A 24158-nucleotide genomic window follows, 5' to 3' on the forward strand; every position below is an offset into this window, starting at 1 on the left:
ATTTGCATACTCACACTGACTGGCTGTGGGCATAGCAAAGGTACGGTCAATTTACAAGTTTCTCTATTATTAGATAAGATTAGATAAGATTTAATCCTCGTGAAGGATATTTTCCAATTGATTTTAGAGAGAGTAGAAGAGAGAGGGCAAGACAGAAAAACATTGATGTGAGAGAAACACATCGATTGGTTGACTCCTGCATGAACCCTGACCAGGGCCTGGGCCAGGGAGGAGCTTGCAATGGAGGTATGTGCCCTTGACAGGAATCAAACCCAGAAAACTTCAGTCCACAGGCTGCTGCTCTAATTCACTGAGCCAAACCGGCTGGGGCCCATTAAGGATGTATTGTTATTCCCATGTTTAAAATGAGAAAACTGAAGCTCAAAGAAGTAAAAGACATTATTCAAAGTTACACAGAGAGTAATGTGACACTAAAAGATTAAACCTAAATTGTATACTCACAACACCTTGATTTCTAAGTACTAGACTACTTGTAAGGTCCTGAGGATCAGGGCTACTACATCTTATCCTTCTGGACACAGTGCCTACACAAAAAAATATATTAATAAACAACATAAAATGCTCTAAAATTATTTGTTCTAATAAGGGTTCTAAAAAGAAATGTTGAAATGTTAGCCAAAACAGTAACTATTTTTTGCTTATGATAAAAATGAAAATTATATCTTCCTCTGAAACTGTAAAGCTCCTAAAAGTTAATTAGCTTTGTGTTATTATTTTGATGCATCTCTGGACTTCTTAACCTAACTGCAAATTATTATTACATCAGCCATTCTGTCTGTGGCAAAATGAGGAAAGAAACACAGCCCCCAGTGTTGCTTATCCTTGAATGATTTTCAGCTTGATCTTTTGCTATTTGTCTTTTGGCTTATTTCAGTCAGGAAAGAAAGAAAGGAATGAGCCTGGCCAGCGTGGCTCAGTGATTGAGCATCGACCTATAAATTAGAAGGTCATGGTTTGATTCCGGTTGAGGCACCTGCCTGGGTTGCCGGCTCAATATCCAGTGTGGGGCATACAGGATACAGTCAATTAATGATTCTCATCATTGATGTTTCTATCTCTCTCCCTTTCCCTTCCTCTCTAAATATCATTAAAACATATTTTTTTTAAAAAAGAAAGAAATGAATGATTATTGTGTGGGTGTTTTTGCCTCATTTCCTTAGTAGTAGAACTATATTTCATCCAACTATTGAGGGTTGAGAAAACTCAGCGTAGCAAAGTAAGTAAACACAACCCCTTTTCAATAGAAAAAAACCCAATCAAGTTATACCTGACAATCAAGGAGCCCCAGGGTCTCAAGTCTCCACCAATTAAAACAAAATTGAGTCTAGTCCTTTCTGCAACTATTATAAAGAAAGGTTTGAGGGTAAAATTTTCTGAACCTTCTGTTCTGTTGATAAATGATAGGAAAGCCACTGTTAATATCAAGGGATTAGTGGAAATGGGAAAGAAGTATTGACTCTCAGAATTGGACAAAAACTTGGTGATCATTTATGTTTAAACTAGAGGCCCAGTGCATGAAATTTGCGCACTGGAGGAGGGTCCCCCAGCCTGGCCTGTGCCCTCTCACAGTGTGGGAGCCCCGTGATTAATCGTCCCAGAGAGGTAGGCCCCACCAACCCATCCGGGGCTCCTCGATGGATTGCCCCAAAGAAGTAGGCTGGAGCTGTGGGACCCGCCCCCATGCCGCATACACAGCATCAAGCCCCCGCACACCCGTGCGTGCATACAGTGCATACAGCCTCCTGGTGATGGTGATCACTCGTTACGGTGTGAGGGCATCACAGCGTGAGGGCGTCACAACCACATAGGCTTTTATTAATAGGATATCTTCCACAACATTTCCTCCAACTGTCATTGCCTATACTTAAAAGTATTACAGAAAATGTTTAGATTCCAGAGTTGATAAATTCCATTTTTGGATGGCTCCCATCTTATTGTAGTGAAACATTTCTTCCTATCCAGTCTCTCATAGTAATAAATTAGTCCTCTGAGGTTACCATAGCCAGATATTATTATCATTACTTTTATTACTGTTTTATACTTATACTAGAGGCCCGGTGAACGAAATTCATGCACTCAGGGGGATCCCTCAGCCCGGCCTGCATCCTCTCACAGTCCAGGAGTCCTCGGGGGATGTCCGACTGACAACTTAGGCCTGCTGTCAGTTGGACATCCTTAGCGCTGCCATGGAGGTGAGAGAGGCTCCAGCCACTGCCGCTGCACTCACCAGCTGTGAACCCGGCTTCTGGCTGAGCGGAGCTCTCCCTGTGGGAGCACACTGACCACCAGGGGGCAGCTCCTGCATTGAGCGTCTGCCCCCTGGTGGCCAGTGTGCATCATAGTGACCGGTCATTCTGCCGTTCAGTCAATTTGCATATTTGCCTTTTATTATATAGGATAAAATCACTCCGCTACATAAGCCACACCCACCCGCCAAGCCACGCCCACCAGCCAATCAGGGCAAGTATGCAAATTAACTCCAACCAAGATGGCTACCAGAAGGGAGGCTTAGGTTTCCCTGGCAACAGAGGAAGCCAAGCTTTCCACACACTCTGGCGGGCCCAGGCCTCCACTCCAGGATACAAAGTTTCAATTATAGAAGGTAAACAAATCCAAACAGAAATAGTGGCAGCCACGGATTAAGCAGGAGGCTTGGCTCTGCTCCAGTCTACAAAGTTTCAATTGTAGAAGGTAAATAAATTCCGGATACCAGGGCCTCTGCTTGGGTCGCCAGGGGCGTGGCTGGCCTGAAAACCACCACAGGCCCCTTGACCAGGCCTCTCCATGCCCCAAGGGAACCCCACCCTGATCCAGGACACACTTCAGGGCAAACCAGCTGGCCCCCACCCGTACACCAGGCCTCTATCCTATCTAATAAAAGAGTAATATGCAGATTGACCATCACTCCAACACATAAGATCAAGATAGCTGCCCCTATGTGGTCAAAGATCTTGCCCCCATGTGGACAACAAGATGGCCACCACAAGATGGCCAGCAGGGGAGGGCAGTTGGGAGGGACCAGGCCTGCAAGGGAAGGCAGTTGAGAGGGACCAGGCCTGCAAGGGAGGGCAGTTGGAGCTGATCAACCCTGCAGAGGAGGGCAGTTAGGGGCAAACAGGCTGGCAGGGGAACAGTTAGACATCAATCAGGCTGGCATGGGAGTGGTTAGGGGGTGATCAGGCTGACAGGCAGAAGCAGTTAGGGGAAATCAGGAAGGCAGGCAGGCGAGCAGTTGGGAGCCAGCAGTTCTGGATTGTCAGAGGGATGTCCGGTGGGATTGGGCCTAAATGGGCAGTCGGACATCCCTCGAGGCGTCCCAGATTGGAGAGGGTGCAAGCTGGGCTGAAGGACACCCCCCCACCCCAGTGCATAAATTTCGTGCACCAGGCCTCTAGTAATATCATAATCTGTATCTACTAACAAAATATTTGACAAATATTTCCTATGCGCATAAAATTCTATTAATAGATACTGTTTATTGGGCCATTATAATAAGAATTTATAAATATTAATGTATTATTATTGAGACAGGGGATCTTTGAGGTATAATACTGAGCACATTACAGATATAAACTCATAAAATCCTCACAATCATTAGAGGTAGATATCATGATCTCTTTATTGCAGATGAGAAAACTGATACTCAAATAAATTCAGTCTTCTCAGAGTCCTATAGCTAAGTGGTAGAGCCAGGTTTCTCTAGATTCTAAGATGGTGCTCAAAAACAACAACAACAACAAAAAACTAGCCTATATCATCTCCCAAATCAAGATACTAGATCTATGCAAAAACACTATGTAGACACTTCTATTTTTTGAATCAGATACTTCACTTATAAGCCTTTGCATAGTATTTGATAGATAAGCTATGTGTTTGTGTGTTAGCTTGTATATGCTTAACAGTAGCCAAGTACTTAGAAAACATAAAAACCTAACTTCACAAAGGGATATTTTGCCAATGCTGTTTGAAATCACCAAGGAAGAGCCTCCTCAGTTCACTCCATATTGGCAGACAAGAAAATGTCAAAACTTTTATGGCTGTAGTTACTATCCCATTTTTAGGCTCAAGTAGACCCTGAATCACTTTTTTCCACTTTCTTTGTACCAGGGGGCAGAGAAACATTGTTTTAACATAAAGTCAGCCCAATATATCCACCCCAGAGTGGCATGTACCTTCAGTGTTATAAACTAAGAATAATACCTAAAGGTTAAAAAAAAATAAGAGAAAGCTTCTGTTCCATCTGATATCACTGTAACTTACTTAAAAATGTTTTGTTAGATTTTAAAACCTTATTAAATATGTAGCGGATCTTGATGTTGCTTCAGGTATTTTTCCAGCCACGATTATTACATATGCGTGTTTCTAATAGGAATCATGTTTCAGTTGCCAATTCCACAAACCTCTAACCAGCATCTTAAGTCAATTTTTAAAAATGTGATTGCTTATTGTGTTACTGTATTGGACCTCATCGGTAAAACTTATTTGTCTGCTATGATTACTTGCTTGAAAATACATGTAGCCTACTGAAAACCTTGCAAATTAAGGCACCTTCTTGGCAACAAAATTACTCTCCAAAATTCTTGTAGACACAGGAAGACTATTTTTTTTTTCTGTCTAGAGATTATACCAAGTCTCTTTAGAACTAAGAATTGAGTACAGTATACAAAAGTATGCTCCATATCCACTGTCTAGTGTCTTCGTCACGTTTTACATTCATAAGGAATCCCAGATTAGAAAGTGACTGCTGAACCATTAACACCCATGATTAGTTAATAAAAAAATAGAAAATAACAAGCATGGGAGAGAAAGTGGAGAAATTGGAACAATCATACATTGCTGGCTGGTAGTAATGTAAAATGGTGCAGATGGTCTGGAAAACAGTTTGGTAATTCCTTAAAAAGCTAAACATAGATTTAGCATATAACCCAGCAATGCCACTCCTAGGTATGTAACCAAAGGAATTGAAAGCAGGGATTAAAGAGATACTTAAATGCTAATGTTAATTGCAGCATTATCAACAATAGTCAAAAGGTAGAAACAACTTAAATGTCCATCAGCAGACGAATAAACATACAAAATGTAGTATATCCATATAACGAAATATGCTGTCTCCAAAGGTAATGAAGTACTGATATATGCTACAACACAGATGAACCTTGAAAACATTACGTGAAGTGAAATAAGCCAAACACAAAAGGATAAATACTGCATTATTCCACTTACATGAGGTATTTAGAATAGACAAATTCATAGAAGCAGAAAATAGATTAAGGTTAAGAGCGGATGGGGGAGGGGAGAATGAGGAATTACTGCTTAATATTTTCAGTTTCTGTTTAGAATGATGAAGAAATTTTGGAAATAGATAGTGGTGAAGGTTGCACAACATTGTAAATGTAATTGATACCACTGAACCTACACTTAAAATGGTTAAAATGTTAAAATTTATGTTATATATATTTTACCACAGTTTTAAAATATTAATAATACAATATACCTAAATGGGTAAATTTTATAGTATGTGAATTCCAACTCAATAAAGCTGTTAAAAATTTTGCTGCTAGACTAGCAATGGTAACTGTAATGACAATGATGATGATAACAAGAGCAACAACTACCATTTGGAAACTATCATACTAGAACCTTTACAGGGCTTTACCTCACAATAGTTCTTTAAATTAAACATAACAGTATTGTCTCACTTTTCACATAAGGTGCAGGAACTCAGGTAGCTCATGCGACTTTCTCAGAGACACAGAGCTAATAAGTGATGAAGCTGGGATTTAAATTGGAATCCAAAATTCCTGCTCAAACTTCCTCACTAGGCCTATAACCCTTAAAATTTGGAGCAGTTACATATGTTCCTATAACTCCCTTTTGCAGAAGGAAAAAGGAAAGAGTCCCACTCTTCCACTCTAATAAAGGAAGTCTAATGCCTTCATGTGGGCATTTCAGGTTCTAAAATAATGCTGGTGTTGACCCACATACAGCTCTATGAGATAAAATCTGAATTGGGAAGATATGAGTATGTCTGCATGTATGGTGGTCTAATAGGGACTAATAGAGACAGAATGTTGTTCAAGTTAAGAACTTGGATTTTGTTGACAGATTTGAATTTCTAGCATGCTTCTGACACTTTCTAGCTGTGTAGTTGTGTGCAAGTCACCAAACCCATCTAAGACCCAGTTATCTCATCTATAAGATAAAACTAATACTTCTACTTCATAAGTCTGATGTGAGGATTAAGGGCAATAATGCCTGTAAGACATCTGAAACAGTGCCTGGCATGGAATCAACACTCAACACACGGCACCTCTTGTTACAATGTAGGATGAGATGGGAGCTTTAGTAAAGTGGAGTAAACAGGCAAAAACTGTTTTAGTTTGGTAAAACATCCTATATAATAAAAGGCTAATATGCAAATTGTCTCCTCGACCAGCAGGCAGGCCGGCCAACTGCCCATGTGCCCTCCCCCTGGCTAGACTGGCTGGACCCCACCCATGCACGAATACACACTGAGTGGCCAGATTATTATACATTCAGAGATCATAATAATCTGGCCACTCAGTGTATGTAAGATGTACTCTCTTTCCATTAGGATCTCATAGACTTTGAGGAACTTGAAAAGACAGTGCACATGGAAAAAAAATCAGTATTATAAAAGTATGTTAGGAACCAAATGAATGCTTTGTTCAATCTCAGGAGCCTGGGAGACATCATTGAATGCTAGAAATAGCAGGGCTTGTGTTTGGGGTAAACAGCATGCACAAGAGTACAGAAAAGGGAGAGTTTTAGGGGACACTGAGGAAAAAAATAAATAGTAATAATGAAGGAAATTAAATTACTAAATTATTTATGTCCTTTGCTCATTTCTGAAATAATTCTGAGGTGACTTCAATAAAAAAAAATAACAAAACACAGCACTATCATCCCTGGCTAGTGTGCTGAGGAAATAGAGCATTGGCCCAGGCACTGAAGGGTCATAAGTTCGATTCCTGGTCAAGGGATTATACCTGGGTTCGGGCACATGCAGGAGGCCACCAATCAATTTGTCTCTCTCACAATGATGTTTCTCTCTTTCCCCACCTTTCCACTCTCTCTAAAAAAAAATCAATGGGAAAATATCCTTTGGTGAGGGTTAACAAACAAACAAACAAACAAACAAAAACATAGACCATCATAAAAAGAAGAAAAGAAATAGGAGTCTGCAGTGAAGGCAATAGAAAGATGTAGGTAGTGTACCAAAATCCAAAGCTGAGGATGTTGTCAGGTGGGCATAAAATTCAGCTTAGACCTTCTTGATAGTAAAGACAACGTGGATAGCTGAGCGCAACATTTTATTAGTATTAAACTCTCAGCAGGATAACTGTTAAACAACAGACTCAGAATAACATGATGCTCAGTAAGTTCCACTGTAGTTTTTTAAAGAAGACAGAGTCATCTTCCTAGGACACTTTCGTTATTCTTTAATTGACAGTGAAAGCACACTTTTTGGTAGGTGGAGACGTTAGAGAATTGAATGGTTAGTGTTTATGGATTTTCCCTTTTATAATATTCATTTTAAGCTGGTCTCTGTAATGAGAACAAGCAAGTTGGGGGAATTGCAGAATCCTTTGTCAAGTGTGTCTGATAGTAAGGTTAATATGGTGTTCTAAATCGGGAAGAATGTGACATGGTGTGGTCCTTTCCACCTGCAGATAGGCCTAGATTTTCCTTAGGAAGTGGTTTAGATCTGGTCAGCCATTTAAACTAGTACCAATTTGAGGTTCTAGAGTTTTGCACCATGATGCCTGGAGAACAAAGCATTTATCTTTAAATAGTTGAATGTCAGTCATGGTCAAGAAGAGTTAACTTATCTGTGGTTGGAAGACAAATTTTTGGCAAGTCTTGTGTTAGATGAAAAAGTTGGACTCTAAGTTATTAAGGTCGGATTAGTTAAGCCATATTACTTTAATTTTATAGCCTTGTTTGTTTTTTTAATTTTCCCTAATTTCATTAGTTTCTTTTGAGTTTATTCTAGCTACCATAAAACAATCTTGGCCTTTAAAGGAAGAATATGTAAAATGGATAACCTCATTCCCAAACTCGGTGGTTCTTAACCGACTTCATCCTCTTTATTTCAGAACTAGAGGCCCGGTACATGAAACCCATGCACAGTAGGGTCTCTAGGCCTAGCCGGAGATCAGGGCTGATCGGGGCCTTCTGGCTGCCGGCCAAAGCCTCCCTTCCCCAGCTGCTGGCTGCTGGCCAGGGCTTTCCTTCATTCCGCGCTGCCCCCTGGTGGTTAGCACATGTCATAGCAAGTGATAGAACTCCTGATCTCCTGGTTGAACTCCCATGGGGACACTTTGCATATTAGCCTTTTATATATATAGATTAATTTAGAATGTTAGAAAATGGTAATTGAGAATTGGCAGGAAGTACCATTCCTACCCCCCCTCCAGTTTTCTTAATCCTTTGCACTCGCTTTTTTCGATTCCTTTATTCTACTGCTAACCGTGTCGAGTCACACTGGACATCCGAGTACAAAGGGTTAGTGCTTCAATCCTATCTAATAAAGAGGGGATATGCTAATTGACTGTCACGCCCTCAAAGATGGCAGTGCCCACAGACACAAGATGGTGGCACCCAGGCCCTCAGCCCTGCCAGGGTGGCAGGCATGCAACACAGCCAGGCCCACCCCCAGGCAGGTCCGGCCACTCCGTGCGCCTGCCTCTGGAGTCCCCCAGTCCCTTCAGCCCCCAGCCGCCCAGGGCCAGCCCAAGGCACAGGCAAGCCTCATATGGCAGCTGCCTAGCTGCCCAGGGCTGGCCTGAGGCACAGGCAAGCCTCATATGGTGGCTGCCCAGCCACCCAGGGCCGCCCCGAGGCTCAGGTAACCAGGGCTGGCCGAGGCTTGCGCTGCCAGCAGTGGCAGCAGCAGCAGAAGTGTGATGGGGGTGTTGCCTTCCCCTGATTGCTGGGTCGCCTCCCGCCCCTGAGGGCTCCTGAACTGTGAGAGGGGGCAGGCCGGGCTGAGGGTTCCCCCCTCCAGTGCATGAATTTTCATGCAACGGGGCTCTAGTAGAAATTATAATATGAGATAAGGTCAATATTAGGAAAAAATTTGTTTTTCCTGGGTTTTGCTCTCAAGAACAGAAAATAAATTAAAGTCCTTCTCCAGAGATATACAGGACTGGAAGAATCTGAAGTTACATGTGAGGATAAAACCAAAAACATTGTGGGAAGGCAGGCAGATTGAGAAACTAAGGGGCCCTGAGGGAGTAGAAAAGGGGCAGCGGACATAGAAATAAGGGTAAGTTTATGTGGACTCTTAGGAATTTATGGAAACAGAAGAAAATTATTTTATCCTAGCCTCTATATACTCACTGTATATTGAAGATAATTGTATAACTTACTTTCTTTATATCTTTCTTTATGTTTTATTTTAAGAAATTAACAGTATGTGCATGTCATCCCAGACATTATAGGCATAACTAAGAGATAACTAAGGGGATAAAAATATTACCATTAATAGTAGGGAGCACCCAGATTTCAAAGATGACTCAGAGTTAGGACTGAAGAACATATATTGGGCCCTCCTCAAGTGGTTTCCATATCTCCTAATAATCTAGGTATGAGAGGAAGGGGTTCAGTAAATACACTGGCACCTCTCATCCTGACTCATTTTTTAGTTATAAATATAAGATCTACACATGGGAATAAAAACTCAAATTGTACGGAAGGAAATAAAAGTACAGTGTAAAATGTTTCTCCTTCCTAACTTTGTACCATCCCCCAAATCCTAATTTCCAATTTAATGGACAGTTTTATATTTAATTTTTCTGGTAGTTACTTCCCTTATTCTAAACCAGTGGTTCTCCAATTTCTGTGTACACAACAATTACCTGCAAAGCTTGCTGCTTGCTTAAAAAATAGATTACTGGGCCTTACTCTAAAAAGATCTGGGGTGTAGCCAAGGAAACTGAATTTTAAAAAGCTCTGTGGGCAAATTTAATTCAGGTAGTTTATGGAATAACTTTGAAAAAATGCTGTTTTATAAATTATACCTTAAATCTGTACATTTTAACCCATCAACTTATTAACATTTCAATATTAAAGATGGGAAATTTTAGCACTCAATCCTCTCTCCTTTCTAGCTTTTAATAATTATATTATTAGTTTTACTTTCCCTATTGATTGCCACTGTGATTTATAATGCAGCTAAACCTCTAGTTATTGATCCAGGTCCTTTACATGGTATATATTGAGTTTCACGATATAGCTTCTATCACACTTGTCCCCACCTTTAACCCTTCTCCACCTCCCAACCCTCTGTCAGCTCTACCATTACTATAATCAAGTTCACTATGACATGATTCTGGAAACCAAGAGCCAATGAAAATACTATTACTTTTTATCATTAATGTAAATCTTCTTTCCTTGTGAATCAAGGTGCTTGCCTGTACAACAATGACATTGACTATATCACAAAAACACTGGCACTTACAACCTGTGCCACTACTCCCCTTGCCTAGTTTGACTTGCTTCTCTTTTCTTACCCTGTATCAATTCTTCTAAATCAAATCATGTATTTTTTTTTGCTTCCTATTTGTGTTATGATTTTCTTATACATGTTATTTTGTGGAGAGTTTCTTTTTTTCTTAATGACCAGAATGAGAACCTAGATAAAAGAAAGAGCAGCTGGGCTGGAGGTGATGCAAAGAATTCAATAACTATCTAGAAGACAGAAGTGACTAACTTTGGAATAGCAGTATATTATAGTTAGGTAGGCTAAGCTACAGTAAAATATAGACCCAAATATACATAATGATTCAAACAATATAAAAGTTTATTTCTTGCTAACATCACTGTCCAAGGAAGATGCTCCTTGTCAGCTGGAGGCTCTCCTTCATTTGGTGATTTTGGAATTTGGGCTCCTTCTACTATGGTCTCACTACCTTCAGAACTTTATGATAGTAAGCAGAAGGGGAGAGAGATTGTGAAGGGGGCACGCCCTCATTTTAAAAGCTTTTGCCAGGAAATGATGTATAATTCTTGTATACATATTCCATTCACTAATACTTAGTATCATGGCCACAAGTTACTGCAGTGGAGGCTGAGAAATACAGTCTAGTTCCACGCACAGGAAGGAAAAGAAATGGATTTTGAAAAACATCTAAAAGTCCCAGCACAATCAGTGAGGAAAAGAGAGAATCTTGGAATAATTCTAATATTCAGATTAGCCAACTGGGCAAATGGTGGTAGCAATAGGGAATTTAGGTTTTCTTGGAGGGATGTGGAGTAATGAGTTAGGTTTGGAACATGTCTATAAAATACATGTGTGGAGATATCCACTGTATCTGCCTATGCTTATCCTTAAGGATTACAGACAAATGACATTGGCCATTATGTTAATTTACTGTCTTATATGAGTTTTAAATGTATACCCAACATATAGAAGATTTATTTCAATCAAATCTCTGAAAATGTTTCCATTGAATCCTTTACATCAAAGGCTCAGATGGGAAAAAAAACACAACAATATTATTCCAAAGCAGAGAGCAAGTTCATCTCCCATGAAAGCTAAATGATATGTTCTATTCAGAACTGAATTTTTACACAGTGCACAGCCATTCACAATGTAAAGACAAGAGATTGGGAGCATTGTCCTGGTATGGCTGTGCTTGATTTCAAATCATGGGGAACTGGCAGAGGTGGAATTCTTTGCTAATTTATTTGTTTATTTTTAAGAGATTTCCTATGGAAAAATATGCCTCATGTACACGAGGGAGGTGAAAAGGAACAATTAAAGTAACTGATGCCTCAGAGCAGACTTGGTTCAGTTCTGGTCCCTCAGAGTAAATTGCCTCAATGTGAAATTAACTCTCAGGTTCTTAAGTGGCCATATTCTACCTTGTCTGTAAAACCAATCATTAAGACAAACCTGAGTATTCTTAATACAACTTGGTAAATCATTAAGATTTCATTGTCCTTGATGATTATCTTGTGGTTAGAAAATGCCTTATCACCTCCAAGACAGATGTTTTTTTATTTGAATTAACCAGGTGACTGGGTGAATTAAAATATTTCTATTTTTTTTACTTTAAAAATAACATGTATATATATTTATTATTCATAAACCTGGATAATTACATTTAAATTAATATTTCCTGTACCTTTTATGTATCAAACTTTGTTTTATAATTAATTGTGTGATAATATCACAGGACTTGGGTGAGGTAGGAGCATTAAATACCTCACTGGAATCATCACAAAATGGGTAGTTAGGTGAGTCCACATGTTTTAACACATTCACTCAGGGTCAGCAGGGATAATACAATCTCTATATATAAAAGGCTAATATACAAAGTGTCCCCTTGGGAGTTTAACCCAGAAACCGGGAGTTCAATCACTCGCTATGACGTGCGCTGACCACCAGGGGGTGGCACGGAGCAAAGGAAGGCCCCAGCTGGCAGCTGGAAGGCCCTGATATGCTCTGATCACTGGCCAGGCCTAGGGACCCTACCCGTGCACAAATTTTATGCACCGGGCCTCTAGTTTATTAATAAATAGCTATCAAACATGCTTAAGAATTGTCAAAAATGTTATCATGTGAACAACAGGACAATGAAAAGTGACTATAAAATAAAACACTATGGAAATCTATAAATCACAAATATACCCAAGAAGCAGTTCAAGAGAGGAAGAAGGGAGGGAAGGGAGGAGGGAGGGAGGGAGGAAACGGGGCTTTTTGCCCTTGAAAATAAAAAAAATCTCTGACACTATCATAGTTTGAGTGTTAAAAAAGACTTCAGCACAAACTGCCAAAATGATATAAATAAAAAGGGCTCTCTTGCTTTTCTTCACAAAACAAATATTTCTCTACTCATACCAATGGAAACCCCAGATACTACACAGCCAGCCAATCTGTGTTTACTTTCCCTGTTATGTAACCTGTCTTTCCCCTAACTCTCCTACTCCACAGGGGAGGCAGAGTTCTACAAACAGCCTAAGATGAAATCATCATTATTATGGCTTTTGCATGCTGAGTTGTGGCTTGGTCCCATAATTCTAAGGGCTAAACCCACAGAGACAAGAAAAGATTAGCAAAGGCTCTTTGCCACTCTCTCTGTGGGAGTCCACTTGGAGGGCTTCTCCACTGACTAACCCCCATGGAACCCCAGTGCCAGATTCTGTATCACTACAAAACACAAGGTTGCATTACATACCTCTTTACGTGGGTGCCAGATGGAGCTGCCAGTAGGAGGAAATGACTAGGTCTTGAATCTATGTTGCTTCTAGGGTCCCTGGGAAAAAGGATAACCCATTACATGTCAATAGATAACATGCCCTCAGTCCTTGACATTCTCCCTCATTGGGAGTTCATTGTTTCAATTAATTTCCACCTCAATTAATATTCATCAAGTGTCCAGAGTGAGCTAGACCCAGCTGGGGGTGGGGGAGCAAATAAGGACAATCACTCCCTCTGCCCATATTTCTAGTGTGATAATATAGTGTGGAATGTATTCATCAATATGGAGATATCCAGCACCCCACTGACCTGACTGGTCTTTATGAACTCTTCAGAAGTAATTATTAAGCCATCTGCCTTATGTAGGCATATATGACCCTAGAGGAATTCTAGTGTAAGAGGTACAGCTGTCTGATAAGATCTGTTTTTGCCTGTGCCAAGGACCTAATTTTATAGAGCTCTCTATAACAAGACATTTAGAGGATGTCAACAAAACACAATCCTAACCACAGGAAAAATATGCATATTTCATTTTCCTTTGCAGAGAGAGAGAGAGAGAGAGAGAGAGAGAGAGAGAGAGAGAGAGAAATACTGTTGATAGAATGTATTTGGTGGCTAGTTTCAGATGATAACCCCAATGTCCTCTCAGTTTTATGTGGAACAAAGCTGAGTTAAAGGATTTCCAAATGTAAACTGATGAAATTTTTCTAAGTTTCCTTTGCTTTGAAATTTATTACATAATATTTATCAGTGGCAGACAGTAAATGGTAGTCCCATGTATGCTTTTCAGGATATAAGAGCAAACCTGAATTAGCACTAATCTGTTAGCTTCAGAACTATCTACCTATGCAAATAAACAAACTTTCACTGTATTTTCTATATTTGAAAATTTGCATATTGATAGTAGACATGAATATTTTTACATAAGTCCACACCAAGTTTAAGGCATTTTAAAGGCTATTCTGAACCATTCTAAATTATTAATTCTGGCTTAAGAGAAGTAATCAAAATGATTCAATATCCACAGGAAACTAATTTTGTTACCTTTCTCAGTAATAGATTCAAAACTCTTTAGGATCCAGTGTTTTGATAGTACTTCCCAAATGTCCATTTTTTTATTTGCTTGTCTCAAATTGAAGGTAAAAGTTTGCATTACCAACTGCCCTTCTTCACAGTTAATGGGCGCCTCAATTTGTCTTAAATGACATACTATAGTATTCCAAATTAGGGCAGTGCCCACCTTTGCATAATATTCCAGCCTTCTTAGATGGGTTATAAGTAATTTACTGATATCTGGTGGTTAGAAAGTCAAACGTCCTTTTCTGGGAAATTAGCTTGTAGATAGCATCCTATATGATAAAGAGCTAATATACTAATTAGACCGGACGGCTGAAAGGCCATAAGGCTGCAAGGCAGCTGAGGCAGCTGGGGCTGCGAGGGCTGAGGCAGCCAGGGCTGAGAAGGCCTGTTCTTGTACGAATTTCGTGCATTGGGCCTCTAGTAATACAATAAAAGGTCAACAATCTAACATAATCTTATAGTCCACTATGGTGTGGTGTCAGTACAGGTTCCTAGAGAAAGAAATGGCACACTCAAACAAGGTATTAAAGGAGAATTTAAGGTTTGGACCATTTATAAAAGTGTGAGCAAAATTTAGAAAAAGTAGCATGGGCTGTTACAGTGTCTTAGGGCTAACAACATCAGGGAGGCTGAGGCCTGCAGAAGTAAGGGGAGGGAACCATTACTAGAACCTGGGAGAGTATCCATATAGAGACAGCTGTGGCCTTCAGTTACAGCAGGGGTGGGGAACCTTTTTTCTGCTGGACTATTTGGATATTTATATCATCATTCACTTAGTATAATTCACTTAATATAAATTTATGTTGCTATGAAAAAAGCTCCTAGATTCATTGAATTTCAAGTCCTGCCTGTGGTTGCCTTGGCAGGGCCAGACCAAATGATTTCTCGGGCCTTATATGGCCCACAGGCCAGACTTTCCCCACTCTTGAGTTAGAGGGAAGCAATGAACTCCTGGTGCTTCGGTACAAAGGAAGCCAGAGGAAAAACACCCTCTTCTTATTCCCCCCACTTTTCTATTTCTTATAGGTTCCTCACACTGGTCAGACTGGAAGCCAAAGAGAAAGGGAGGCCTGCTGAGAGAGTCTACAGAAATCAGCATCCTCTACAGAGTAGCAGGAAGAATGATACAAGGATATGGGATATAAAGGAGACATGTGTAAGTCATTCAGCCAGCCTAGAAGCCCTGCTTCATCATTGGATATTTTGGGGCATTGCTCTAATGATAATGACAAAATCTTGTTATGTCACAATATGAAAGGCAAGACTAATACAGTAAGTACTGTACTAGGAATATAATTTAAGTAATATTCAGGCATGCCTCATTTTATTTCATTTTTCTTTATTGCACTTCACAGGTATTGCATTTTTTTTTACAAGTTGAAGGCCAGACCCTTCACCAGCAAAAATATTACAACTCACTTTATTGTGATGGTCTGGAACCGAACCTACAATATCTGTGAGATCTATCTGTATGTAATAAGTAGTATACTGTATTGTAAATGCAGTAATCTATAGTTACGATGCATACCAGAGAACATATAAGTTCAATAGGTCACAGGTGTTTACCAATAACATATAGGAAGTACATGCAGCAAAATAATCTGTTGTAAGAAATTAATGTGCAATTCTGAAACTACATTAACAAATTTTTTAAAATGTAAATATATTTATAGCTTAATCTTTATTTTTATTTTCCCTAAAATTTTACAGTTAATATAGTAATTATAACTTTAATTCAATGCATTGTTCATATCAACACATGTGGATTAGTTCTAAATACAAAAAGTCAATAATTTGACAAAAATTTTACTTAACTCTAGATCGTATAATTATCTAATAATAAATAAATATTTCATTGGAACCTTAGTTTAGATGGAAATGATGCTAAACACTATCTAGATACATTATATATACAGCATTAATCACTTTTGGACTCAAGATATTCAGATAAGTCATGATGTTTGGGTTAATTCACCTCTTGGCTTTGTCCCTCTCTTCCATTTCTTGAGGCAACTCTGGGTAAAACAACATTTTTAATAACTCATTCACAAGTTGACTCTTCCACTGCTGTAATGACTCCATTAGTATCAGTTAATTCCCATTTCCTCTCATAAGAATGAATGAGGGGCCCCCATCTATAAAAGCCCAGCCATCCCTTGAAATCTGTTCATTATATTAAATCCTTCAGGCTCTTCCAAAAGAGTGCTAACTCTTCAAGTACTCTTCAAACAGAACACTTGGCTGCTAATGTGCTACTACCCAGGGAGGCTATAACCAATGAATGCCTTCGACTATCCCCACAGTGCTTTCCAAATGAGTCCTCCTGACTGACTGACTCTGCCAATCCACTGCTGAAACTCCTCATAGCAATCTTCACCAATACAAAGTCCAGATGCTTGGTGGCCAGGATTTTGTAGAATCTTTGAAACAGTGTTTATCAACCTTTTTTGTTGTATTAACACTCCCCACCTAAAGATGCTTTTTACATGCATTTTTCCAAATAACCTTCCCACAGCATGAAATTTTAATACTAAAAATTAGCTTTATATCTGTTTATATACTGTGTGGCCCTTTGGAGGGGGCACAAATCATTATTATATCTAAGGGGCTTGTTTTTTCCCCCACCACCGTTTTGTGTCCCCTTGGAGGTAATATCACCTCCACTGAGAAGACATATATTACTTGGAGGACTTGAAGGACTCCAAATTATATATACTAGTTTACTAAATTTCTACTTTATCTGGAAGTGAAGGAAGAAGAGTGAAGTGATATTGGTAGAAAGGAGATGAAAATAAAGAGTACCATGACTTTGCCCTGAGGTCCTAATCAATCAATCAACAATAGATTTACTGAATTCTAACTGTGCTATGTAGGTATGCAGATATAAAAATACAGGGTACAGTGTTTAAAATTTTAAAAAAAATTCCATTCTTTAAATATCCATTCCATATGCACAGGCCATCTTCTGAAGTGTCCCATATATTTGCCCTGAATTTCAAACATAATTACATTAAGGCTTCAGTCTCTGGAAAACAGTTTTCTATGTACAGGTATGCTTACAAAGATGTAAAAAAAATCACAAAAATGCAATGGAAGCTCAAGCTTAGTCATTTTGCTAAAAATTCAGGGGAAGGAATGCATGATCTGCTTTCTAAACAGGAGCTTCTAGGTTTGGTGTCAATCCAGGAAAGAGTAATTGCTACACCGGTAATGCAATTCCTTTCATTTCCAATCTCAGTAATATAAATATTCCTATTAATTCCTGCTCTGTCACCATAGTAACAATGAAGTCTTCCAGGTCCTGAATTTAACATGAGTAACTAACAGCATTTGGGCACAGGGCTATGTTCTGGGAAAGTGATTCCCAGACATAGGTCAGTTGTCCTCCCACATTAGAATCACCTGCGGAGCTTATCAAAAGTACAGATGCAAAGTGCTGCAGCCAGAATTAGTGGAGGAGAATTTCCCAAAGTGAGGCCCAGAGATCAGCTATGTATTTTTCGGAAGCTTTTCAGTTTATTCTGATTCATACCCAGATTTGGAAAGCACTGTGGGGATAGTCAAAGGTATTCTTTGGATAGAGAAACAAACAAAAAATGCAAAGTAGTGCTCTGATTCAGATTTTGCTAGTCACTGAGTTTCTGACCTTGGGCCAAAAAGTTATTTCATTGACTTCACCCCCTTTTATGTATGTTTTCCAGCGCCTCTTTATTCCTAGCTTCCTCTCATCCATGAGTCTCTCACAGTCTAACATGCCCCAGGGCCCCTCCTACCTACCAGCCTTAGTTTACCTTTAAGCTAGTGCTGCCACTAACAATGTCCTTGCTCTTTCCTTTTGTTTCTTACTCCAAGCACCTGAAGAAGATTAAATTGGTTCAACCCATTGCTGTCATCCCTGATAGACCATGTTTATGCAGGCTAGTTGGACAACTAGGACCTCGAAGCCACTAGACCACTAGAGAACCTGTAGTTTGGCTGCTTTAGAGTTGGATGCTCTCCCGTGGCCAGTCAGCTGAGACCAGAAGTATGGAATCACATGGTATAGAACAAGGTCATCCCAGTATCTGGAACCACCTATGGACACTTTCCTCAATAAACCTTATGTTTATGATTACAGTTGTCAATCTGAGGCATTGCCTAAAATGGTCCCTTCTTTCAATTCTGTAATTTTATTAAACTAGTGGCCCTTTGCATGAAATTCGTGCACGGAGGGGGGAGTTCCCTCAGCCCAGCCTGCACCCTCTCCAATCGGCGACCCCTTGGGGGATGTCCGACTGCCGGTTTAGGCCCTGTGGGATCGGGCCTCAACCAGCAGTCAGATATCCCTCTCACAATCTGGGACCGCTGGCTCCTAACTGCTCACCTGCCAGCCTGCCTGATCACCCCTAAATGCCCTCCCCTGCCAGCCTGATCTTGCCCCCAACTGCCCTCCCCTGCCGGCCTGATCTCACCCCCAACGGCCCTCCCCTGCCAGCCTTATCTTGCCCCCAACTGCCCTCCTCTGTCAGCCAATTTGGTTCTGATTGGTCTGTTTCTATGCCAGTCAGCGTCAAAAGCTCCTCCTTCTAGGCAGCCATTGGCTCCTCACAGTTGACCCAGATTTGGGTTGTTTTTTTTTTTTTTTTTTGGGGGGGGGAGCTGATTATTAAGTGGTTATTACAGGGGTCAGACCACATAACTGGTGTCAGCCCCAGGAATTTGACTTCTCAATGTTGATCACAAAGCCCCCAAGGCTTGTCCTGGTGAGCCCCAAGGTCAGAAATGAAACTGAAAGGCCTCAGTCACATGCTGCTTCCAGGCATCCAGGCTGGACAGCAGGGAGGAGATGCCCATGACATGCCAGGTCTTCCCATCGGACACCACTGAGATCTGGTAGGACAGCAGCTGCATGCCTGCCTCTGCCAGGAGCCCAATCATGGTAGGCAGCATGGCAGGGTTGGAGGGCTGAGCCTGGAACGGGAGCAGGGACAGACCCCTGCAGAGAGGCACTTCTGGTCTGAAGGCAGCTCTGTTGAGTGCCTGCAGCACAGGTGTGGTGCCCTGGACAAAGCCCACAGCCTGGTAGGGGGCACCTGCTGGGGCCATGCTCAGGAGGCCTTCCCCACATCCTTGCTCTCCTGGCACAGTGGGGTTATGGGAGGTGGTTACATTGAGGCTGGCCTCCTTCACCAGCAGCTTGCCATTCACCAAGTTCACATCCACATGATTATAAGCGTCTTTGAGGAGGCCAACAATGACTGCGGGGCTCAGGCAGTTCCTGGCATTCTTCAGGGATAAGCCCTGCATTACCACCTGAATGGTCTCTTTGGGGGACCCACCCAGGCTCACATCAGAGTCCCCAGAGCTTCTGCCAGACCCATCCAAGGTTTGGTGTGCGGAGAGAAGGCGCTGGTAAGGGCCTGGGCATTCACGACCCCCACGAGGGCTCTCCCCTTCACCATGTCCACAAACTGGACAGCGATCTCCTCCCCACAGTGGCTCTGGGCCTCCTTGGTGCTGGTGCCCAGGTGGGGACAGCTGATGACATTCTCGTGGTCCACCAAGGCACGGTCTGAGACGGCTCCTCTGTGAACACGTCCAGTGCTGCGCCTGCTCACTGCCCTGACTGCAGGGCCCAGAGTAGGGCGCCCTCATCCACGATCCCTCCATGGGCACAGTTCACCACGCGCATGCCCTTCTTGCACACAGCAAAGGTGCTGTCGTTCAGCAGGCCTGTTGTGGAGGGCAGGAGAGGGGTGTTCAGTCACAGAGGGTCCAGATCTCCTCTAGGGGCAGCTGCTGAATGCCAAAAGAGGCCGAGACCTCTGGTGAGATGATGGGATCATACCCTACAGTCTTCATCCCGAAGGACTGCATCCAGATGGCCACCTCTCTCTCGATCCTCCCCAGGCCAAAAATTCCCAGGGTCTTTCCATTCAACTCGGTTCCCATGAACTTCTTTCGGTCCCATTTGCCATCCTTCATCGAAGCCGTTGCCTGGGGAATCTGCCTGGCCAGACACATGATCATTCCACAGGTGAGCTCCACACACTAAGATTGTTCCCATGACCAGGGAGTGTTCATGACCAGGATGCCCTTCCTTATGGCTGCCTCCAGATCCATGCTGTCCATGCCGGTGCTGGCCCTGCCCCCACCTGGAGCTTCTCTGCTGCGTTGATGACATCCGCAGTCACCTTGGTGGCTGAGCAGATGATAAAGCCTTCGCAGTCCTGCAGCTCGGCTATCAGCTCCTCTTTGCTCAGGTTCTGCTTCTCCACCACCTGCAGCCCTCCATCTTACAGGATCTTCTGGCAGCAAGGGTCCAGGCTGTCACTGATGAGCACTTTCTGTAGATTTGTGAAGGCCATTGCTGGAGCCAGCCTGGGATTGACGCTCTCACTGGACAGAAACACCTCTAAGTCCCTAGATTTGGTTCTGATTGGTCAGTTTCTATGCCAGTCAGCATCAAAAGCTCTGCCTCCTAGGCAGCCATTGGTTACTCACACTTCACCCAGATTTGGTTCTGATTGGTCAGTTTCTATGCCAGTCAGCATCTCTGGGCCTATCAACTGGGCCTGATCAGAAAGGTGGGGCTGATCAGCAGCCCCAGTGGAGTCCTGGAGAGAAATGGAGGCATGGCTGCTGGCCAGACTGGGAGACAAAGAAAGAGGCAAGTGCTGGTCAAAAGCTGCCACAGAGGCAATGGGTCAGTCCCTGCTTCTCTCTTCAGGCCTCTCTCTGGCCCTGATTCGCAGCCCCCTCAGCAGTCAGTGCTGAGGCCCCATGCCTGCAGCCAAAGCATTCAGCACTGGGTTGCCACAGCAACCCAGCACTGACTTCCAGTCTGATCGAACTTCGGTGGTAAGGGTCGTTACACCCTGGCTCTTTATTATAGAGATTAGAGGCTTGGTGCACAAATTCATGCGTGGGTGGAATCCCTTGGGATGGCCTGTGGAGATCAGGCCCCAGCTCGCACCCCAAACCTCATAGCCCCAGCTCATGCCCCCAGCCTTGCAGCCCCACAGTCCCACCTGGCACCCCACCTTGGCCTGGCGCCGTCCCCTCACCTGTTCCACCATCCCACCTGTGGGGCGATCTATCAGGGCCAGGCTCCCTGCCTGGCTCTCTCAGTGCCTGGGAGCCAGGTAGCAGCCCCAACCCCTGTTGCCACCACTGGATGCCATCTGCAGGGTGATCAGGCCCCCACTCACACCTGCCTTGGCCTGGTGCCGCCCGGTCACCTGCTCCACCATCCCGCTGTGGTCCAGCTCTCATGAGGGACTATTGGGGCTGGCGGCACCTCCACTGCCGCCCGCTGCCAGCACCACATCACTGACACCCGTCATGTTCTGTGCTGCCCCCTGGTGGTCAGCGCATGTCATACTGAGCAGTCAAACTCCTGGTCTCCCAGCCGAACTCTCGGTCGAACAACCACCCGAGGGGACAATTTGCATATTATGCTTTTATTATATAGGATAATATTCCACCAAGCACATGGATGATGACAAGTGTACACATCTCAATTATCCTAAATAACTAATCTACTTATTAAATGAGCTTAAGAAACCATGAGACAGCCATACTGCTTTCTTTTGAGCTAAATGCCATCCTGCCTGTGTGGCAGTCTTTTTTATTTATTCCTTAATAAATAAGAGGTTATTGAAGTAACATTCATGAATATTTAAAAACAATTACATTTACCTCTTTTCCCTTTGCCTCTGAAGTAGGGTATTTCTTCACCATCCAAACCAATGGATTCCATTGCCTCCCATTAACTTCAATACTAAACTCATCAATTATCATTAATTATAGTCATCTTTAACTTTTCTTTTCCCCTAGATCCGTCCTCTCAGTTTACACACATGCTCAATTCATTCCCATTTTCAAAAGAAAGCTTTCATCAGACCAATATTTCAATACAGTGATGAGACCACCTTTTCTTTCCTTGTGGTTAGCTCTCATGATACTCCTTCTCAATTGATCACAAAGCCCCCACTCTTAAATCCCCCACAATCTGACTTCTGCCCCAACCATTCATCTGAAATTATTTTGTCCAAAGTGACCACTGTCTGCCTACTTCTAAGCCCTTTGACTTTTTTATATTGAAATTTGACACTGCTGATCACTTTCATTCTTAAAACTATATCTTACCTTGGTTTACATGACATCATTCTTTTGTGCCTGTCCTCTTACCTCTCCTTTTCTAATGGATCACCTTTACAGATAATTCAGATATAACGCACCACCCTTGCACTACCATCTCCACACATTTCATGACCTGAACACTGGTATTTTAATCAGATAATTCAAACTCTTTCCTCTATTTTTTCAACTTATATCTATATCCATTTAATATATATTTTTGCTGATTTCAGAGAGGAAGGGAGAGGAAGAAAGAGATACAAACATCAATGCTGAGAGAGAATCATTGATTGGCTGCCTCCTGCATGCCCCCTACTTTGGATGGAGACTGCAATCCAGGTAAGTGCCTTGACCTGGAATCTAACAGTGACCTCCTGGTTCATAGGTCGACAATCAACAACTGAGTGATATCAATATCTTGATAATTATTTAAAGAATGTTGTCAGAGGCAGCAACTTCTTTCTGTGCTTCCCCTTTCCTCCCAAGAACTTGTTTTCATGTCAAATGCGTCAACCAGATCTGGCACAAACTTGAAGATGGGTCCTTGGATCCATTTTAAGTAAAGCAGATACTGTTCTGTGCCATCTAGATCCCTCAGCTTCTGGTAATGTAGCCATGAGACAGTCCTCAGCTATCAGCCCTGTCCAGAAATTGCCTTTGGTTGGAAAGAGCTGCTTCACTTAAAGTCATGAGCCTTTCCCAGGGTCAACCTGCATCAAATGAGCATAAAGGGAGTATAAAGACATAGCTCTTTGTTGTAATTCAGGGTGACCCTGAAGGACTGTCCCAGTTTCAGTTCCCTGTGGAGTTGGTAGAAGTCTCTTTGGGGCCAATATTAACACCCAACTTCTTTCTTTGCCCAGTATGCTTCCTCCCCTTACCCTCAAGGTGTTGATCTATAGAGCACTCCCAGCAATCCCCTGGTGTGCTAATCTCTCTCTTAGAGGCTGCTTCCCAGGGAGCCCAAGCCTGCAACTATGAGTCACCTAGGCAATCAAACTGATTGATCACTATGTCCATCTTATCACCAACATGTACATGCATATTTTGTATTTCAACATCTGCTCCATTGCCAGACCTTGTAGAAGCCTCTCTCTCATTTGGCACCAGCAATTTAAAAAATGGCTAACAATATTAAGTGCCTGGTGTAATGCATGTGGAACACTTGAAAATGCATAAAAGAAATTTGAAAATGTTCAAGTGAATCAGGAAAGTAAACATATCCAAAATTAAAAAGGCAAAGTGGCAAAAGCTCTAAAGTAGGTAAATTTTTAGAAAGGAATAGTTCTCTACAATGTCCTATAAGTAGAATAATTAAATGGTGAATTTTCCAAGACAGTTCCCCATATTGACAAAGCATGAAATGGAAAGGTGTGGACAGAAGAATCAACCTGGTTCTTCATTCTACCTCAAACAGACTTTTCAGTGTGTGAAATCTACCATTAGATGAACTCAAAGAAAGCCTAGCCTGACCCTGACATGAAGGGGACCAAGAACTGTCCTTTAAAAATTAATCACTAACCTTACAAAAGATTTAGTAACATATTTAAGAGGGAAAAAGAGATGGACAAATAGCCTAATGTCACTAAAGGTCACCTAATGTCACTGAGATCTCCCCTTATAGTCTAATGTCACTGAAGGTTCCCTAATGTCTTTTAAGTTGCCCCTTATAGCCTAATATTACTGAATGCTGGTATTCCTGTGA

At 41.9% G+C, this 24158-nt stretch overlaps 1 pseudogene; it reads right to left on the minus strand.

The window, feature by feature from the left end:
- Window positions 1-19087: 19087 nt before the first annotated feature.
- On the minus strand, window positions 19088-20334 carry LOC103297818 (D-3-phosphoglycerate dehydrogenase-like; annotated as a pseudogene).
- Window positions 20335-24158: the final 3824 nt, after the last annotated feature.

Source organism: Eptesicus fuscus, chromosome 1 (genome assembly GCF_027574615.1).
Source record: "Eptesicus fuscus isolate TK198812 chromosome 1, DD_ASM_mEF_20220401, whole genome shotgun sequence".
NCBI lineage: Eukaryota > Metazoa > Chordata > Mammalia > Chiroptera > Vespertilionidae > Eptesicus > Eptesicus fuscus.